This window comes from Lissotriton vulgaris, unplaced genomic scaffold, assembly GCF_964263255.1.
Source record: "Lissotriton vulgaris unplaced genomic scaffold, aLisVul1.2 SCAFFOLD_989, whole genome shotgun sequence".
In the NCBI taxonomy this organism is placed as follows: domain Eukaryota; kingdom Metazoa; phylum Chordata; class Amphibia; order Caudata; family Salamandridae; genus Lissotriton; species Lissotriton vulgaris.
In genome coordinates, this window is record NW_028249043.1 from 204,864 (window position 1) to 223,350 (window position 18,487).

General features: G+C 45.8%; 1 long non-coding RNA gene across 1 annotated transcript in view; it reads right to left on the reverse strand.

Annotated features, from left to right (window-relative positions):
* LOC147663729 (uncharacterized) overlaps positions 1-18,197 on the reverse strand; it is a 223,045-nt gene extending 204,848 nt beyond the window's left edge. The window contains exon 1 of the long non-coding RNA XR_015305239.1: positions 18,131-18,197. This is a non-coding gene — a long non-coding RNA (uncharacterized LOC147663729). The remainder of the gene's footprint in view (positions 1-18,130) is intronic.
* Between the last annotated feature and the right edge of the window lie 290 nt (positions 18,198-18,487).

The following is an 18,487-nucleotide window of genomic DNA, read 5'->3' on the forward strand; positions in this document are numbered from 1 at the left end:
CCATTATGCTCTATGGATATTGTTGGTAAAAGCTGAATTTAAACACCTTTTACATTTTTCACAGGAGCAAATACTCAGGAACTTGTCAAGTTGTATTGTATTGTATTTGCATTTATCGCTTACTATCCCTGACGAGGCATCAAAGCACTTTTTCGGTGAGTAGCACTCTACCCTGGAACCAGTAAAGGATCAGTGGTGAATTAGTAAAGTGAAAATATGAAAGTAATTTGAGTGGTGGATAGAGAAGGGAAAAAAGGTTTGCATTTATAAAGCGCTTTTTACCCCTGATGGGGGGGTCGAAGAGTTTTTTTTGGCGAGTAGGATGCTACTCTGGAACCCATACAGTGTTAGTGGTGAATTAGTATAGTGAAATATGAAAGTAATTTGAGTGGTGGATGTGTTAGTTATTTGGATTGAGAAGGATAGAGAAAAGGTAGAAGAGGTAAAAAGGTTTGCATTTATATAGCGCTGGCTACCCCTGATGAGGTGTCGAAGTGCTTTTTCAGGGAGTAGCACGCTACTCCAGAACCCGTAAAGGATTAGTGGTGAATTAGTATAGTGAAATATGAAATCAATTTGAGTGGTGGACATATTAGTCTGTTATTTGGATTGAAAAGGTTAGTGGGGGAATAGAAGGGAAGGAGCCAAGGCATAACCGTGTGACCAAAGCAGTAACTGTGTACTTTTATCTTTAGCATTCAAAACTCCTTCTCTCTGATCCTACACATGTGACACTCTTTCAGGGGCCATGATGCAAATGTTCATATGCATGAGTTTCCCTGCAGACATTTTTTGGAAAGGTCACACATGACTTATGATTGTGGTATACTCCACAGTTAAGCATGAACTAACACTCATGGACGAACAGCTTGACTGGAAGACTTAACCAGAAGAAGAGAATGCCAACAACTTTTGTTATCGACTAAAGAGAAGTAGTGGTTTCATGTGAAAGTTTGTGATATGCGCATTGGAAATTGAATTACATCTCATGATTTTTCTTGCCCAACTGGTAGGCTGGCGAGTGCTTTTAAAGATATTATGGTGTCACAAATGACTTTTACAGAGCTTTCTAAATTGCTGGTAGTCGTTGTAGGATGCTAAGTGAAGTGTTTAGTTCGTTCTGAAAAACATGACCAGCTACCAAGCGTCTACACCCTCATTTGGATGAGGAGAATGTGTTTGGGGCAAGTGTGAGTGGGTTTTCTACAAAACAGATATTATTGTCATGCGTGCATGGTTAATTACAGCTTTAAATTAGCCCCAAACCTAGTTGTGTAGGTATTTATAAACTATACCTAATACTTTAAAGCAAATTTGTAACAACATTAGAAACAAATGGCAAGATCTAAACGTGAGGGGTACACAATGATTGGATGTTCTTGTTGCTCTGATATCTGGGGGTCATATTTTACAACCCCTGTATGTAGGAGAGGGATTGGGGAAGAAGTTAATAATACAATAGATTACATAGTGACCATTCCTTTTAATGTCACTTTAATTGTACTCAGGTACATTATTTAACCCCTTCAGCGCGGCGCAAATTTTCGCGCTGTGCTGAAGGTTCTAATGAGCCTATCGGATCATGACGGAACGGTTCCGTCATGAGCACAGCTCAACCGACGCTCATGACGGAACCGTTCCGTCATGAGCATGGAAGGGGTTAAGAAATTCTCTGACCGAAAAAATTAATTAAATAAAGTATATCAGTTTTATGTAAAACTACATTTGGGTAATAGGAGCGCTTGGCAACCCATGAGTGAGGGTTTTGCAATTATTTTACTAATTGTGCACTATGCACTGACACTTTTTGAAACAAATGACTAATATTGCATTGTGCTTTTATAATCTATGTCAACACCCGTGACCCTTTTAACTATGTTATTAATTTTGTATATATAAAAATTCACTGAAAAGACCATAGGTTTCAGACACGTTATAGTTTGAAATTAGCATTTAAAAACCTTGGAAATTCACTGAAAAAACCATAGGTTTCAGACATGTTATAGTTAGTTGGACATTTCACTCGTACAAAACCATAGAAATTCCCGTTATAGTTAGTTCAGCTAACTATAACTCGCGCACCCGCAATGCACGGCTGATTACATCACTATTACATCATTCATGACATGGTCAGTGACATCACTGATGACATCTCAAATGACATCACTGATGACATCATCCAGTGACTGTGTGTTTCTGTAAAGTTTAAATTTATTTTATATATATGCCAAGCTGTATTGAATAATGAGTGGGTGTATAAGTGTCTGTATAAAGGATTTAGTAGGTACATGACTGACTGTATAAATGAGTGATTACATGTGTCCTACTGAAGGCATGGGTTAGTTACTAAACTGTGTGAATGTCTGTATCAGTCTGTCCGTTGTTTTGTAACCAGCTACCTGGGTTGCTCAGTAGATACATTAGTGTCACTATGGGTTATTGATTGGTTGCCTGAGTATTTGAATGGGAGAGTGAGTCAATGTGTGGGTGGGTGAGAGGTGTCTGAGTGTGTGCATAGATGTGTGAGTGGTTGATTCACTGGGCGTATGGGTTCAAAAGTGCATGTGGAAACAGCTGTATGGGTGGGTGAGTGTGTGTATGAGTCTGTTGGTAACTGAATGGATGTCTCAGTGGTACATAAGCAAGTAACTACATATGTAAAATACAGTGTATGTGAGAGTTGAAGTATGTGAATTAATATACATGAGAGTCAGTGATTGTGAGAGTGGCTGTACGGATGAGTGTGTACTTGTATCAGTGAGTACATAAGAGACTAAGTATGCATTAGTATCTGTATAAATACATAAGGTGGTGTGTGTGTATAACTGTATAGGTGACTAAATGGGAGTGTGATTGATTCTTTGTATGACTGACTAGGTGTGTGAATAACTCCATGAGTGAGTGTCTGTATAGATGTATGAGTGCATATGATAGTGTTGTATTTATGAGTGACTGCATGTATGAGGGACTGTATGGGTGAATGAGTGGATGTGTGTCTAGACCTAGGAATCAGTGAGTGCGTATGTAGTAACTGGTATTGGTGTGTCGATGGTTTTGTAAATGATACTCTATATTTTAGAGTGGATGTATCAAAGGTTATATTAGAGTGTTTAGAGGTGTATGAGATTTTCATGTGGATGATGTCATCAGTGATGCAATTTGAGATGTCATCAGTGATGTCATCAGTGATGGCATTGACCATGTCATGAATGATGTAATTTGTGACGTCATCAGCAGTGCTTTGCGGGTGAGCAAGTTATTGTTAGCTGAACTAACTATAACAGGGGAATTTCTATGGTTTTGTACGAGTGAAATGTCTAACTAACGATAACATGTCTGAAACCTATGGTTTTTTCAGTGAATTTCTAAGGTTTTTTAAATGCTAATTTTTAAATATAACTTTTCTGAAACCTATGGTTTTTTCAATGAATTTCAATTTTTTTAAAATGCCATGACCTGCCACAAATGCAGAGGCACACGGAGGACATGCTGTGGATGGAGGCGTAAAGGATGGCACCCACCGCTGAACATGAAATGTAGATGGGATCTACCATGCCCTTCAGATCCTCATCATGGCATTGCTACCACAAGCTATGGTGCAGATAAATGCTGCTGCCCCCACACCCTTCACATCTCTGCCCCCTGGTGTGTTACTGCCTCACAGTGTGGCAGGCGTATCTACTGCGCCCCCAAAAGTGTCAGTGGCACACAGTGCGGAAGACAGTTCATTACCGTCCACTGATGTGTCAGTGGCACACTCTGCTGAAACAATCCACCTTTGTTCCCACATGTGTCAGTGCACACAGTCCCGCTGCTGGTACAGAAAAACCCACAGGTGGGGCAGAGCAAACATACAAGGACGTGGATGGGTTTGAGATCAGAAGAAGGCACTACCATTCATTTCCTCCACCTGGCCTGTTTATCCTAGGTGCCACACATAGCCCCACGACCTTCCAATGTCCCACGTTAAACTCTAATGCACTCACCTTGGTCTTACATTAAACTGCTGATAATGAGATGCAGAGTAGGCGTTCCTGTGCAAAAACACACAAGGTACACCTTTGCAATTTATTCTAAAAACTAAAATCTTGTTTTGAATTGCACTGTGGTAGTGGGTACATTTACAGTGTACACACAAAATAAATGAAGATATCTCATTGTATTTAAATTGGTTGGGAATAGTGGGTCAGGTGCTCGATCTTGATGGGATACACTGCCCAGTTCGTTTATTTTTCTGTACATGAAAAAAACCACATCACAACTTTCACAACGAAAGGCAAAAACTCTGATGCTAAACAAATTCCGACGATAAGCCGCATTAGAACCAGGGATTTTACACCTGCTTTCTGCTGGTGTTAAGCAGGACTACTAGCTGCAGCATGAAAGGGAAAACAACCAAGAGACACACCAGATCAACCACAGGTGCCATAGAGTCAATAAACCTGATACACAGATACCCATGTGGGCCACAACACTCATTGCAACAGCCCCAGGACCGCCAATACACCCGAACCCGCATCTGAGCAAGTGTGTCCATGTGGTGATTGTGTTAGCATGATGGGCACAGGCCCTACAACATCACAGTGTGCTGTCTTCAGCAGACATTACCATGTCACCTCAGCATTGGCAGTGAGCGTGGACATGTAGCTACGCACTCATCCTCCTGCATGCACAAGCGGCGTGTGCTGGTCTGGCAAGGGGAACAGGGTGTCTCGGACATGTCTGTGTGCAGGAAGTACGGTAAATGTGTCTCTATGTTCTAGTGTGGCCACCACAAGGATTGCAGCAGTCGATGTTGTAAAGTGGCATGCACCAGCTCCAAAGGGCAGTGTCACGGTGTGGTTTGAATGATGCAGGACATGCGCAAATAAACATTACAAGGGTGTGCCGTAGGAGTGCATGGGATACAACAGCGAAGCGTACAAAAGTGTGGGGGCTTATGGGAGGAAGGAGCAGCTGTTTGGCAATGTAACACACAGTGAACCCACTCATGTGCTACGTGCTGGGCATCTCATCCATGATTACCAGGGTCGCAGACATCCCACAACACCCACGACCGGCCTCTGTACACATCCTGAATGAATGCAGTTGGAGAAGTTACTGTATGTATGAAAAGTTCTTTGGTTGAGCTAGCTTGCGCTAGCAAATCTGCTGTTCCGAGAAGGGACTTGCAAGTGGCCAGCCCCCCTGACAGATACGATAATATTTGCATCCGTCTCCCACACTATGCACTGCCCGATTTGAGAACAATGAGTACACATCCCACACTCAAAAGTCCTTCATCATAGTTAGCGTGCGTGAAATGGCCTTCACACGTACTCCCACCACACCCCTGCCCTGTACCCATTGCACACAGACCTGGCTCATTGCACCAAGCTGTGCCATTTCATCCACAAGACAGGCACACGGCAACCCAGCGCAGCTACAAGCAGAGCCCCTGATGCAATGGCAGGGCATCCCGAACATATGGTCGATTCCATTCACGTCCACCTATACCTTGTACATCTGCTGCATGTCCTGGGTGCACTGCCTTTGGCACTGCTGCGGATCACTTACCGGCTGAGCTTCTGCATTGTGGACGTCACCTGCGTTCAACCTGTATCCAAGTAGTGCATGGACGTGAGCCTCTCCAATGTGTGGGTAGCTGACATGGATTACGACGGGTGTGTGCACCCCCTGTTGGCCCACGACCAGGAGTGTCATGGTGATGCCCGTTTATAGACTACATGACTGTTTGGCATTCATGTTGGGAGCTGGGCCTGTGAGAGTGTACGTGTCATAGTATGTAGTGAGCAAATTGACCCACTCCCCGATTCTGCTTTGGTGCACCCTGGGTACAGTGTTTGGAGTCAGCTCATCTGTCTCGGTCTGCTGATGGATTACGTTGATGACATGTCAAATATTTTGATTGAAAAAGCTTTATTCGAGTTGTACACTCATAAAAGCACAGACATACATTTTAAAATTCATACATTTTTAAAATACATTACAATTAAAATTCACATTTCATACACATAAAATAGATATTAAACAGTTGTGCAAGCTTTGACAAGAAAATCTATAAACTGTAAAATTTTAATTCATATTGGGAGGTAGAGCCCTCCGCCTAATGGACTATGCCCACCCCAAGTATTTTGCTGTTCCCAACACAATAGGCATTTCGGTGGAGGTACAAATAATTCTCAACCCCTCCACACCACTGGAAACCCCGAGGTTTCTACAAACTGGAGCTAACCATACTCTCCTCGGGTTTACATAGGCCTCACACAGGAATAAGAAGTGAGCAATGGTTTCGTTGGGGGCACCACATACCGGGCAACACGAAGTATTAGTACTCCTCCACCTACCCGTCAATGACCGCAAGGGGAGAGATCCTGATCTTAGCTGGAAAAATTATTTCCTGTCTATCGGAACAGTTATACTGTCCCAGTACTGTTCTAGTACAGGTCTCATTTTAATTTCCATGAATCTACCCCCCATTGTTTCCGCTTGGGTACCCCTCCAGAGCTTATCTTCTACAAAGTCCCAATATATGGCCTTGATGGTATTTTTGCTTGGGAATACTTCCCCAGACGGGTTTTCCCAAAGGTTAGAGAGACCGAGCTCAGCAAGAACAGCCCTGAGCATCTTCAACCATGATATTTTATGGAATGTGTCTGATTTAACTAGGGCTAAGAACCCATCGGCATAGTGTCGGATCTCTGGGGTCGTCCAAAGCCGTCTCCAATAAAGGATAGGCCTTAATCGGGCACGATCACTAACCGATCTCCTCTCTAGGTCAAGGCCAAGGGGTATTAGTGGCACACTCTGGGGGAGACCGGTGATTCCCCTCAGAAACCTATTCTCTGATATTTGTAAATTAGGGAACCTCTCCAAACCCCATACTTCTGCCCCATACAGGGCTGCCCCTAGAGCTTTAGCATCATAAACCATAAGAACCGGTTTTATGGGCCTAGTTTTTGATTTCAATTGCTCTACCCGGAGCGCCCCTGAAATCTGCTGGTGTCTCAATACCGCCTTTTCTATATGTCGTGACCAACCTGGCTTGCTTGATATCTCTACCCCTAGGTAAGTAAAAACATTTACTACCTCAAGCTCAATGTTATTCAGAGATACCTTTGGTTGGGGTCGGCGCCTTTGAGAAAAAACCATCAGCTTTGTTTTGCTAGCATTGACTTCGAGGCCATGCTCCTTGCAAAACATATCGAATATATTTAGGGCACGCTGGAGTCCAGCTGGGGTTTTGGACACAATTAGAGTGTCGTCAGCGAACATCAGGATCGGAACCCTGATGCCCGCTAGCGAAGGTGCATCCACACTTGCATCCAACATCCTATCCACAATACCATTGATGAACAAGGAGAAGAGCAGGGGTGCCATTGCACATCCCTGCCGTACACCCCGCTCGACAGGAAAATTAATAGTAGATTCCCCGTTCCTCCCCCATTGGACCTTGGCAAAATTACATTCATGGAGACGCATTATTAGAGTTAACAACTCGAGTGGAACCCCTATCATTTTCAGGACTGCCCATAACTTGCTCCTTGGAACCAGGTCGAAGGCAGCCCTTAGGTCTACAAATGCGGCATATAGGCTGCCTTCGCCAAGGAGTACCGTCCCCCACCGCAACATGGTAAATCGAAATATTTGATCCACCGTGCTGGTTGCACGTGGAGTGACCGATCACCTTTCTTATAGATCGGTATAATTATTGCCCCCTTCCATATTTCTGGGACTTTAGCCCCTTTAGCTAGAGCATTTCCCAGCAGGGTCACATACCTAGCCCACCGTACCTTGTCGTTCTTAAATAAATCAGAGGGGATCCCATCCAAGCCCGGTGCCTTTCCTCCTTGTAGGGTTGAAATTACCATTTCAGCTTCTTTGTTTGAAAATAGGTTTCCATTAAAAAATGCCACTGGGATAGGTTCTAAGGCCACAATATCCCTATTCTCTGCATACCGGGGTTTAAAATACTCGACCCATGATGCATCGTTGACATTATATCTGGATTGCTAGGGGTGCCACCTCGGCCCCACTTCACAATTTTCCAGAAAAGTCTGGAGTCCCTTGCCCCAGAAGCTTCCAGCAACTCCTCCCAGTATTCCTCATCCCACTTTTTCTTAGCCTTGTGAATACTAACATTGTAGCATTTCCTGGCTGCACTAATCAAAACCTTATCCCTATTTTTGATTGCCCTGCCCAGCTCCAATCTGGCTAACCTACACTGTTTGTTGAACCACCTAGCCATTTTGAGTGGGGCTTTTCTATTTACCTTACTTAATCTAGTAAAATGTGGTTTTAAAAGGGAAAAGAACGTATCGTGTATGGCTGTTATTGAAGAGGAACCAGGTGTTACAGGGTTTACTATCTCCATGTCGGCAATTGCTTTATCCACCTCCAAGTTTATATAGTCCATGGATGCCACATTTGCCAACACATTTGGCCATTTAAGTCTTCGCATATCGTTGGCCATAACAGGTACAACTTCACTACACGACTCTGGATTATCAGACGTGACCCTCCACCAGAAGTGGGTGACACAAAGGGGATTATGATCACTTTCTAATCTACCCTTAATTTCCATGTCGCCTATCCCACACCATAGGTTAAGGCTACAAATGACATAGTCTATTCTACTTTTACTGTGACCATTGTCAAATGTACAATTGCCTCTCTGGTCGCTCTTTGTCCTTCCATTAAGGGCCCTCAAGCAGTGTTCCAAACATAGCGCATTCAGTAGCAGTATATCTTTTGTCCACCGTTTAACTGGTGCAAGGTTTAAGTTTAGGACGCCCCATTGTACATCTTCCTCCTGCCCTATCGGGTTTTCCGTGTTTTCCAACGGTTCAAAGGTCCTATTGAGGTCTCCCGCCACAACCACTCTATTTCCCAGGGACTGTGTTTCTAAGAAGGTGGATAGAGCCTCTAGGGTGGGGGAGTTTCCAGCATTGGTACCCCTGGCATAGATATTGTAAATGTCTATTATGCCCCCCTTGTCTGATGACATTCTTAACAATTGTATATCCTTGCAACCTAGATCAAGCACTTTTATTTTAACTTGCAAACTTTGCTTGATCCATACTGTTAGACCTCCCATGGGTCTGCCCCTTGGGCCTCTACTTGCTGGAATACAAAAGTTTAGGTATCCTGGGAGGAATATTGGATCGCAAGCCCATGTCTCCTGAAACAAACACATTTCAAACCTGTTGACAAAATCTATCCAATTTTGTGACAGTAATCTGGTACCCAACCCCGCGATATTCCACGAAAAAAACCTCCCCGTGGTATTACCATAACAAATCCCCACATCGATGGTAGGCATAGGCGGAAGGTTAATCAAACTTTCACAATTACCTTCCTCTTCTAAGTCAATGTCCACACAGTTAGCATCGTTTCCCTCAGTAACCCCCACATTTAATGTAGAACTTGGATCGCCCCCCAAAATTTCCCTACACCCTATACTGTCCCCCTCCCAATCTCAATTTCCCCGCTGAGGATCACTCCATTTGGACCTGGTGCTACATCCCTAGTTGTTATCAGGGATTTCTCAGATATGTTCACCCCAACCATGTTGTCCCCAATATCAATGAGGTCAGCCAATTTCCGTCAGCATCCCCACCTTGAATTTCCCATTCCATCATAAGGACTACATGCTTGCTCATAACAATCATTTAGGCGTGGGAAAGGGACGTTAAAGGGGTTGATCTGTACCTGAGGTAAAAAACTGAATCTCCCTTGCTCGTTGTTCCTACCAAGAAGAACGTCCACTGGTCTTGGATAGAAAAAAGTGAGATCCACAATACCAATCCCACCACTGCTGGTACTCCAGCCTGGTCTTGTGATCAATCCTACCACCCTTGGATCTTGGAAGTTAATTATAATGCATTCGCCCCCCAGTTTCTTTTGCGTGCATCCTATCCAATTAACCCTTCTAACCCCGATAATCAAGCCATCTACTTCCCCGGGCAGAGGTCTATTAACCCTTAACCAGTACATAACCTTGTTTTTTAGCATCTGGTATGTTTCACTTTGCCCTTCTAATAAGGGTGGTACATTAGTAAGGATTGCCACATAGGGATAGGAATCAGGGGTGAGTTGTACTGGAGGTATCCTAGTTGGAGGTTTTGTCACACCTAATGTTGGCCGACTTTGTTCTGGAGCAACAGACCCTGGTGGGAGAACGTTCTTTGGTACCATGGAAGCCTGATTTTTCTCAAATATTCTATTGCCATTGCTTACAGGACCAGCCATATTTTGAACTTGTGGAACATGAGATTTACTTGTTCCAACACCTTTTTTACAAGAGTTTCTATCATTGCTTGCCAAGGAACCCTGGCAAGTTAGTGAAGTACTTGGTAGGGATTGAATATTGTTACTAACAGAGATGGCACTCTTTGAGCATACATTACTACTCTTGGCTACAGTGCTATGCGGCTTGGTTTTCCCGCAGTTGCTATTAGTTACAATGGTCGGTGGGTCACTAGTAGTCTTACTACTCTGTCCTTTTCCCCGCTGGTTGGTTACAGTACTCACAGCAGGAAGGTGTGAGTCGACCGACGGGGCACCTACATCTCGCTCAGCTATTTGTTGGTTGTTCCTATTATCACCCGGTTTGAGGCAAGACTTAATTAAAGTTTTTGTAGAGAAAAAATTATCTAGGCTAGCCTGCTCTAGGTGGTCCAATTGATCAGCTAGCTTCTTAAGTCTATCTTCAAAGGGGTTCAAGAGGGACCGTATTAATTTTTCCAACTCCGAGAGGAGTTGTGGCTTAGGTGTTGGTGTCCCAGGGGAGATAATAACAATGGGATCAGGACCCGATGTTAATGGTGTCCTAGGAGATGCCATTATTACGGGATCTAAGCCCGATGGCACAACTTCTCCCTTGTCCACTGGTAGCCCAGTTGGGTTAACCCCAGTAGTATGACAAGGCCGTGTATTTGTCCCTAATTTCCTATATTTTTTTGGTGGTTTTAGGACTTGACATTTCTTTACAATTACACTCCTTTTCCTTTTGGGACAAGGTTTAAGTTTTGTGGGATGTACTGAAACGCTGGGTTGAGATGTGGGATGTTGCCCAGTGGATGAATTAGTAAGAACACTAGGGGCAGTTACAGGCAGCGTAGAGGTTACAATTTCTAGGGGAAAAGTAACCAATGTCTCATTTGTTAAAGGTGAAAATTGTGGAATATCATGTGCAGCAGGCAACGTAATGGACGATAGAGGTGTGACCAATGAGGGAAAGCTTTGGCTTTTACTTCTTTCACCAGGGGTTTTCAAAATCTCAATGGACAGCCTACGCCCCGCGCGTCTTTCTGCCAAGGCGATTTCTCTGTCAATATCCTGGGGCAGCCGTTTGAAATAGGTGTCTAGGGGGCCCATATCAGTAGCTTCCCCCTCACTCAGGGGGGGCAGCAAAGTAGAGGTATTTGTAGAACAAGCCATGTTAAACTCTTTTGCCCCCTCAATATATTAGAACACTACACTACACAAATGTCTATATAGAAATACCAGGTCTGCAAGTGTTAGTGGGACGGCCCAGCCCGGCCTCCTTCGGCCCCTGACGGCCACAGACGGTCCCGCCCTTGTCCCGGGCTTCTCCCGGGCACGCTCCCGCGCGCTCCCGCGCAGCGGGACTCGTCAGTTGTTAATATACTATCTGAGGTGGAAGAGGAGGAGCCTGCAGGGAGAGCGTCCCAGCTGGTAAGGATTGGGAGTTGTGGGCGCTCCTGGGACTTGTAGTCCTGCGCCCACAACACGCTTGCAGCCCTGCAGGTCCCGGCACACAGAGTCAAAGTTTAACTAAGGCACAGTTAGAAGATGGCCTCAGGCGAAGCGGGACCCGCGCAGCGGGTACCGCGAGCAGTTTCCTGGATCCTGGTGAGGCAGAGAAAGCTTCCAAACCACAGCGAGCCCAGCGAGGAAGCAGCAGCAAACAACAAAGGAATCCGCCGGTGCAGGTAAGGAGGCGGCTTATTACCGCTTCGAAGGACCAGGGAGGAGCCTGCAGGGAGAGCGTCCCAGCTGGTAAGGATTGGGAGTTGTGGGCGCTCCTGGGACTTGTAGTCCTGCACCCACAACAGGCTCGCAGCCCTGCAGGTCCCGGCACACAGAGTCAAAGTTTAAATAAGGCACAGTTAGAAGATGGCCTCAGGCGAAGCGGGACCCGTGCAGCGGGTACCGCGAGCAGTTTCCTGGATCCTGGTGAGGCAGAGAAAGCTTCCAAACCACAGTGAGCCCAGCGAGGAAGCAGCAGCAAACAACAAAGGAATCCGCCGGTGCAGGTAAGGAGGCGGCTTATTACCGCTTCGAAGGACCAGGGAGGAGCCTGCAGGGATAGCGTCCCAGCTGGTAAGGAATGGGAGTTGTGGGCGCTCCTGGGACTTGTAGTCCTGTGCCCACAACTCGCTCGCAGCCCTGCAGGTCCCGGCACACAGAGTCAAAGTTTAACTAAGGCACAGTTAGAAGATGGCCTCAGGCGAAGCGGGACCCGCGCAGCGGTTACCGCGAGCAGTTTCCTGGATCCTGGTGAGGCAGAGAAAGCTTCCAAACCACAGCGAGCCCAGCGAGGAAGCAGCAGCAAACAACAAAGGAATCAAATGTGTCAAATATTGTGTCCAACCATCACTTATTAGAGATAGTGGTTTATGCAGCTGCACTTGCGTTCATGGTACTGGTTTATGGTTTAGGGTAGTACAGTGGTGTTTGTGTACTGTAGGGGGTTGTGCTGCGGGTACTGTTTTACGATGTAGAGTAGTATAGTGTGTTTTTGTAGTGTTTGAAGGTTCGTGATGGAAATAGTGTTTTAGGATTTAGGGTAGTACAGTGTTGTTTTGTTAGTGTAGCGGATCGTGCTGACAGACTGACTCACAGAGCTACGAGCCGACGCACTGGCTTGTAAAGGCATAGGCGTGGGTCACTGATGTAGGGAGAGGCAGCGTGAAAAGGATATTTCACACAGACACAGATACCAGTGTTGCCTCGCAGAAATAAAACTACAAACTTGATGGCTTCTACACGGACAGATGCGAGCTGACGGACTAAATCACAAAATGGCTGCCAACACTTCCTAGTTTCAACAGTTCACAGCCAATCAACCGCAAGCTCGTGCTCGTAACACCTCAACTAATCTGATGTCAGAATTCTAAAATGTCAATATCTGTAAAATGTGATATTTCCCAAAAACTACGGAACGGATTTACACCATTTAAACAAAAGTGTGCTTTCTGGACCATCACCTTTCTCCCTGCTAAATTTGGCCTAATTCTGTTCAGCAGTTTCACCTGTAGTCTTCTCTAAATTTTCAAATGGAAATTGCACGAAGAAAACACGTTTTGCAGCACCCTTTTTTATCAACCCTCCTTAGACCAATAACCCCCAAACTTTCAATATAGGAGATGATCAAAAAAGAGAAACATTTTGGATAATTTCATAAACCTTTGTCAAACGACGCCAAAGTTAAAAGCACATTCAAGGGCTCCAAGAGGGGGGGCGTGCAAGACCCCTCCCAACATGACTGAGGCCCTGGAGCTGCGAGGACCACAGCGGACTCCCGCAGCCCCAGCAAGCCGAGCTAATATTTTTTAAGAAATGCCCCCGGAACCTAGCTCACCCTAGGGACCTTATTAAAATATAAAACGCGGAAACCCTTTGACCCCAGCGCAAATTGCGCCGATATCGGTTTTTTCTAAATTCTTTTTTGGCCCTAGGGGTCTTTCTGGGACCCCCTGCACAGGCCTAGGGGGTCAGGGTGTTTCTACACTGTCCCCTTGTCCTGTTTTATATCTTTGTTTCTCTGTTTTCTGGTGACTCGCTTCTACCGAGCCACAAGATGGCTGCCAACACTTCCTGGTTTGGAGTGTTGGCAGCCAATCACAGTGAAGCTTGTGCACTGCACATAGGCTCTGCCCAGATATCAAAACTTTTATTTTTCTAATTTCACAGAAACTACTGAACAGATTTACACCATTTAAAAAAAGGTTGCTTTCTGACCCACGCACTACCTTTGTGCCAAATTTGGGGTAATTCCGTTCAGTAGATTCGGCTGTAGCCTTGCCAAAATGTTTCCTTTGGGAAATTGTTTTTTTTTTTGCCAAATGCGATGCAGTGCGCGCAACAAAATTCTTTTAATTTATTTATATGTTTACTTACCTTTAATCAGCTGTAATTTCACAGTTTACTACCCCCACCCTGCCCCTCCCCCGCCCCACATTAGTGCCCAGCAGCACTCCCACCACGAGCCGCTACTGGCTATTAGGAAGGGACGCCCTTGACACTGCCCCTCCTAATACCGACTCGCAAACCCTATTTTGCGAGCCGATAACAGGTTACTGACTTGCAAAATAGAGTTAGTACGTGTCAATAGGCTATTTAGCGGTCGCTAGACTGCCCGATTTTCTGTTTGCGTCCGCTAAAACCTTTTATACATGTAGCCCCTAGTCTGTAACATCATTTAAAATTTAGAGCTTGTTTGTGACCTCAAGTCATTTACTATCACAATTGTCCTGGTTGCTAATTTCTTTGGAGCAGAGTTTTCAAAAATAAATGTCTAAGTTGACTGTCAGACTCTGCTTATTGTGACTCTGCCTGCACTACACCTCCTTTCTGCTGCCACCCTTTAATCCCCCTTTCAAGGAATCACAGCGTATTTTTTTCGAATCCACGCACTGTATACAGGATATGAACCAGAAGAGCTGTAGGGTTTGTTTGTTTTGTTTTGGAAGGGGTGCCAACTATAGGCATGAAGTATCAGCTTCAGGTGATGGCTGGGAGAAAGTCTACGATAGTCAGTGTGGGGGGAGGGTAGGGTAAAGGAAGTAGATGTTGGTGTATCAAAAAGGAGTCTTGCGAGCAGGGAAAGAGAGTTTTATCTAGTTTCAGGCCCTGAGGTCAAGGCATACAAGGCTCTTATTCTCACACAGAATTTAAGGGAGTGGGCAAGATGTGCATGCCATTAGGAGCATCCTGATCAATTTCATGGGATCACATAGTACATCACGAAGGTTAACAGTGAAAATTTCACTAGGTTATCGTGCTTTGGTGCAAACAAGCAGAACAAGAGCAAGGTCCTCAGAAATTAGTCCTCTCACGGAGTGATGGGTTTTGCAGAAGGGCAGGGAAGCGTCGCCCTTATTCCCACTGCGAGCTACACAAGAAAAAATAAAATGGCAATGAAAAGATTTCAATGGCATTTTATTTTTTACTGATGTTTGCACTGCAGCAGCCAACCAGCCAGTCCTGACGCCAAAGACATGCAGGGCGTGTTCTCTGCCGCCGACTGGTAGCAGAGGACAGGAGCAGTGGCTGGCTGGATGCTCCAAAAAGTGCATGTCACTTTGGCTGGCTGTCTTGCGCCGGCCAAAGTGACATGCATGCACACTTTGAAGCTCTCCACTCAGCTGTCTTAGACAGGGCCTGAAGGAGCATCCAGCCAGCCTGCTCCTACCAATCCTGGCACTGCTCTCATGTTGGTTACCAGCAAGAGAGCAGCACCATGGTTGGTTAGGGCAATTGAGGAGACAGAGCAGAACATGACAGGAGGAGGACGTCGGAGTTGTGCAGCAAGGTAAGTGGTTATTAGGTTGAGTCTGGGCAGTGCATGCGCTGCTCTGCAAGGCATGATGTATTCAGGTATGGACTTGAAACTCCGCCCACTCTCCGTTCATATTTTTCATTGGTTAATAGGCTTAGTAGCCCCTTCTTAATACCACCTTGTCTCATTTTGTAACCTTTCATGAAGGTAACCCCTTTTACTTACTCGGTAGGCTTTATTTACAGAGTCCGAGCACTATTTCGTTTAATGGTTTTCACATGACTGCTGTTACAGGCAGGCCACGCTTTCTTGCAATGCTTTAAATTATTTTATTTTTACATAGAATGGCACGCCACGCTGATAGTAGTGGCTGTGCCTCTGCTTTATTTGCCACGCCAATCGCGGCTGCATGTTTTTATTGTTTACTATTTATTCGATTTTTTTAATTGCCCCATGCCACTCTTAAACTTTAAAGGCGACCGCACCCCTTTCTTTAAACGAGCCGAGTCTAAGGAAAGGGGCGCAGCTGCCATTAAAGCAAAAGCGCCGCTTGGGTGCTTTTCTTTGTAAAAGTGCCCCATACCGCTCTTTCACTTTAATGGCGGCCGCTCCCCTTTCTTTAGAAATGGCTTGTCTAAGTAAAGGAGCGCAGCTGTCCTTAAAGTTAAAGTTACATTTCTGCATGAGCGTTTTTATAAACAAGCATTTGCAATGCAATGCATCTCGCATTTACGAGAGTTTCGTAAATGCGAGACCTATTGCATTGCAAATGCTTATTTTTCTTTTTCTTTACACTCACACTGCTTGCATGCACCCAAAAACCACCAATTTGCCCACCCTTCACTCTGCCTAAATTCCAGTCGCCGCTGCCCCTCAGGTCAACAGCTGCACATAATTCTGAATCAACTGAGTGCAAAGTTCTAATGACAGGGCAAAGAATGCTGCTGCCCGCGTCCCACGCAGGGGGACATCGGCAGGGCAGCCTCCTTAGTGGCCACTAGTCCAGCCCCCTCCCCCTGATGGCCTGGTGCGCTGGGGTGGGAGGGATCCCAGGGAGCCCCACACCCCTTCTGGCCCGCGCATGCATGCTTCCCGGGGGAGGTCTTTCCGGGGTGGGCGTGCTGGGCCAGGTATATAGGGCCTGGCCCGCCTTTGTGTCGTCCTCTGCTTCCTGCCCCGGTCCCGCGCTCGGCCTCCGTTCGCGGGCTGCGCCGTCCGCCCTCTTCCCCCGCTGTGCTGCACCCTCCCTGCCACTCACCCAGCAGCAGATTAGGCGGCGAGAAATTATCAGAACGTTTTAATGTTTTTTCTGTGTTGCAGGCGGAGTTACAGGGCGATCTGGAGGCAGACCGGTACAGTAAGGGTACCTCTGCGGCAGACGGGTACAGTAAGGGTACCTCTGCCCGGCACAGTAAGGGTGCCCGAGCCTAAGACCGTGAGCCGCAGGAGGTTCCGGAAACCACGACGGCGCCCCGTTAGTCCTTCGGGCGGTTGGGGGGCCTGAACCAACCGGGGGTGTGCCATGCCGCTCCGCCCCCAAAGGGGTGGGAGTCCAAGATAAGGATCTACAAGGTGCGGCACTGTCCGGGCGTTGTCCCACTGTGCTGACTGGCTCTACAGGCGGGCGGGGCAGCGAGGGGCTGCTTGCCCTGGATCGCCCGTAAGATGACTCACTAATGTCATACCATGTTTGTATGATAATAAACCTGCAACAGTTCTTTTCCCATAAACAGAGTGTCTGGTGTATCATTTATGGGGGGTGAAATGTTTGAAGTGTTGGGAGGAGCGGGTGACGTTGTGGGCACTATGCTTGCTTACATCCCCTGAATGAGTTTTCAACTGCCCAGTGCTATGGGTAACCTGGGAGGTGACAAAGCTTCTCCGTGCTAGAAAAAATGTTTCCTTCCATTCCTCCAAATCCCCCCAGTCCCTCCCACAGGTCCCACACTGGCACCGGTCCCTGCGTACATTTTCTACCTTCTCAGAACAGGTGGTAAATGTATGTGGAAAAACCCAAAGGAACGGGGACTTCCATGTGTTTTTCAACCGAACAAATCGGTTCTACACAGTAATTCAACATTCCATGGGGATAAACTCATAACTGCACTGTACTGGATTGATTCCGCACAATAATGGTAACTTCACATTGGAATTTATGTGGGAAATCTGCCCCAGTACCGTAGCTCGTAATTGGGGCTACAAGAGGTGGACATTTCTATCACTTCTAAGAGTCACTCTTTAAAGTATTTTAGCGCGGTCTAAATTATTCCCTAATTCATCACTAAAAACAAAGCAAGTCAGGCTAGCTATGCAAAGAAGAACGAGGGAGATTGAAAAAATCTTATCCATATAGCAGGTTGGCTCCCTCGCCTGTATTCTCAACAGTTGAACAATATGCTGATATTTTTCACTTTAGAAGGTGCCCACCCTGCAAGAGATCAGGCGATAAGGAAGTACTTCGCAGCTGCGCACAGTTGTGAACACGTGACCTAGATTGATATAAAATCACGCGAGTCTGTGGATTTTCAGCGCTGCTGTGCGAGGTAAACGCACAACTATGACAACACAAAGCACAAGAAACAAGAAACAAACAACACTTACCCTGCAGGGACGGTGGACCGCGGATGGTGTGCTCTGGTCTGTTTATCTGGCAGATTGTAGCACTCAGAGACGGAAATAAATAGTACTTCCCGTTATTTCCCAGCAGGCTGTCCTTGCCTAACCTTTGTTTTAAATAACAAATCTGAATGGCTTTCCTGCCACCTACTGCTCATATTATTTTTTGAATTCCTGTGTTATTTGTTTGCCGTTTGCAGTTGCACAAACTATGGTTGGATGGTTGCTTGTTGTTTCTCATTGGTTGCCTTCTTGCTTCGTCTAAGCAGAACCATGAAGCTTCCAATGTGACTGTAAAATGACTAACAATATGAATAAAGTATTCACTACTCGAAAGGCTCT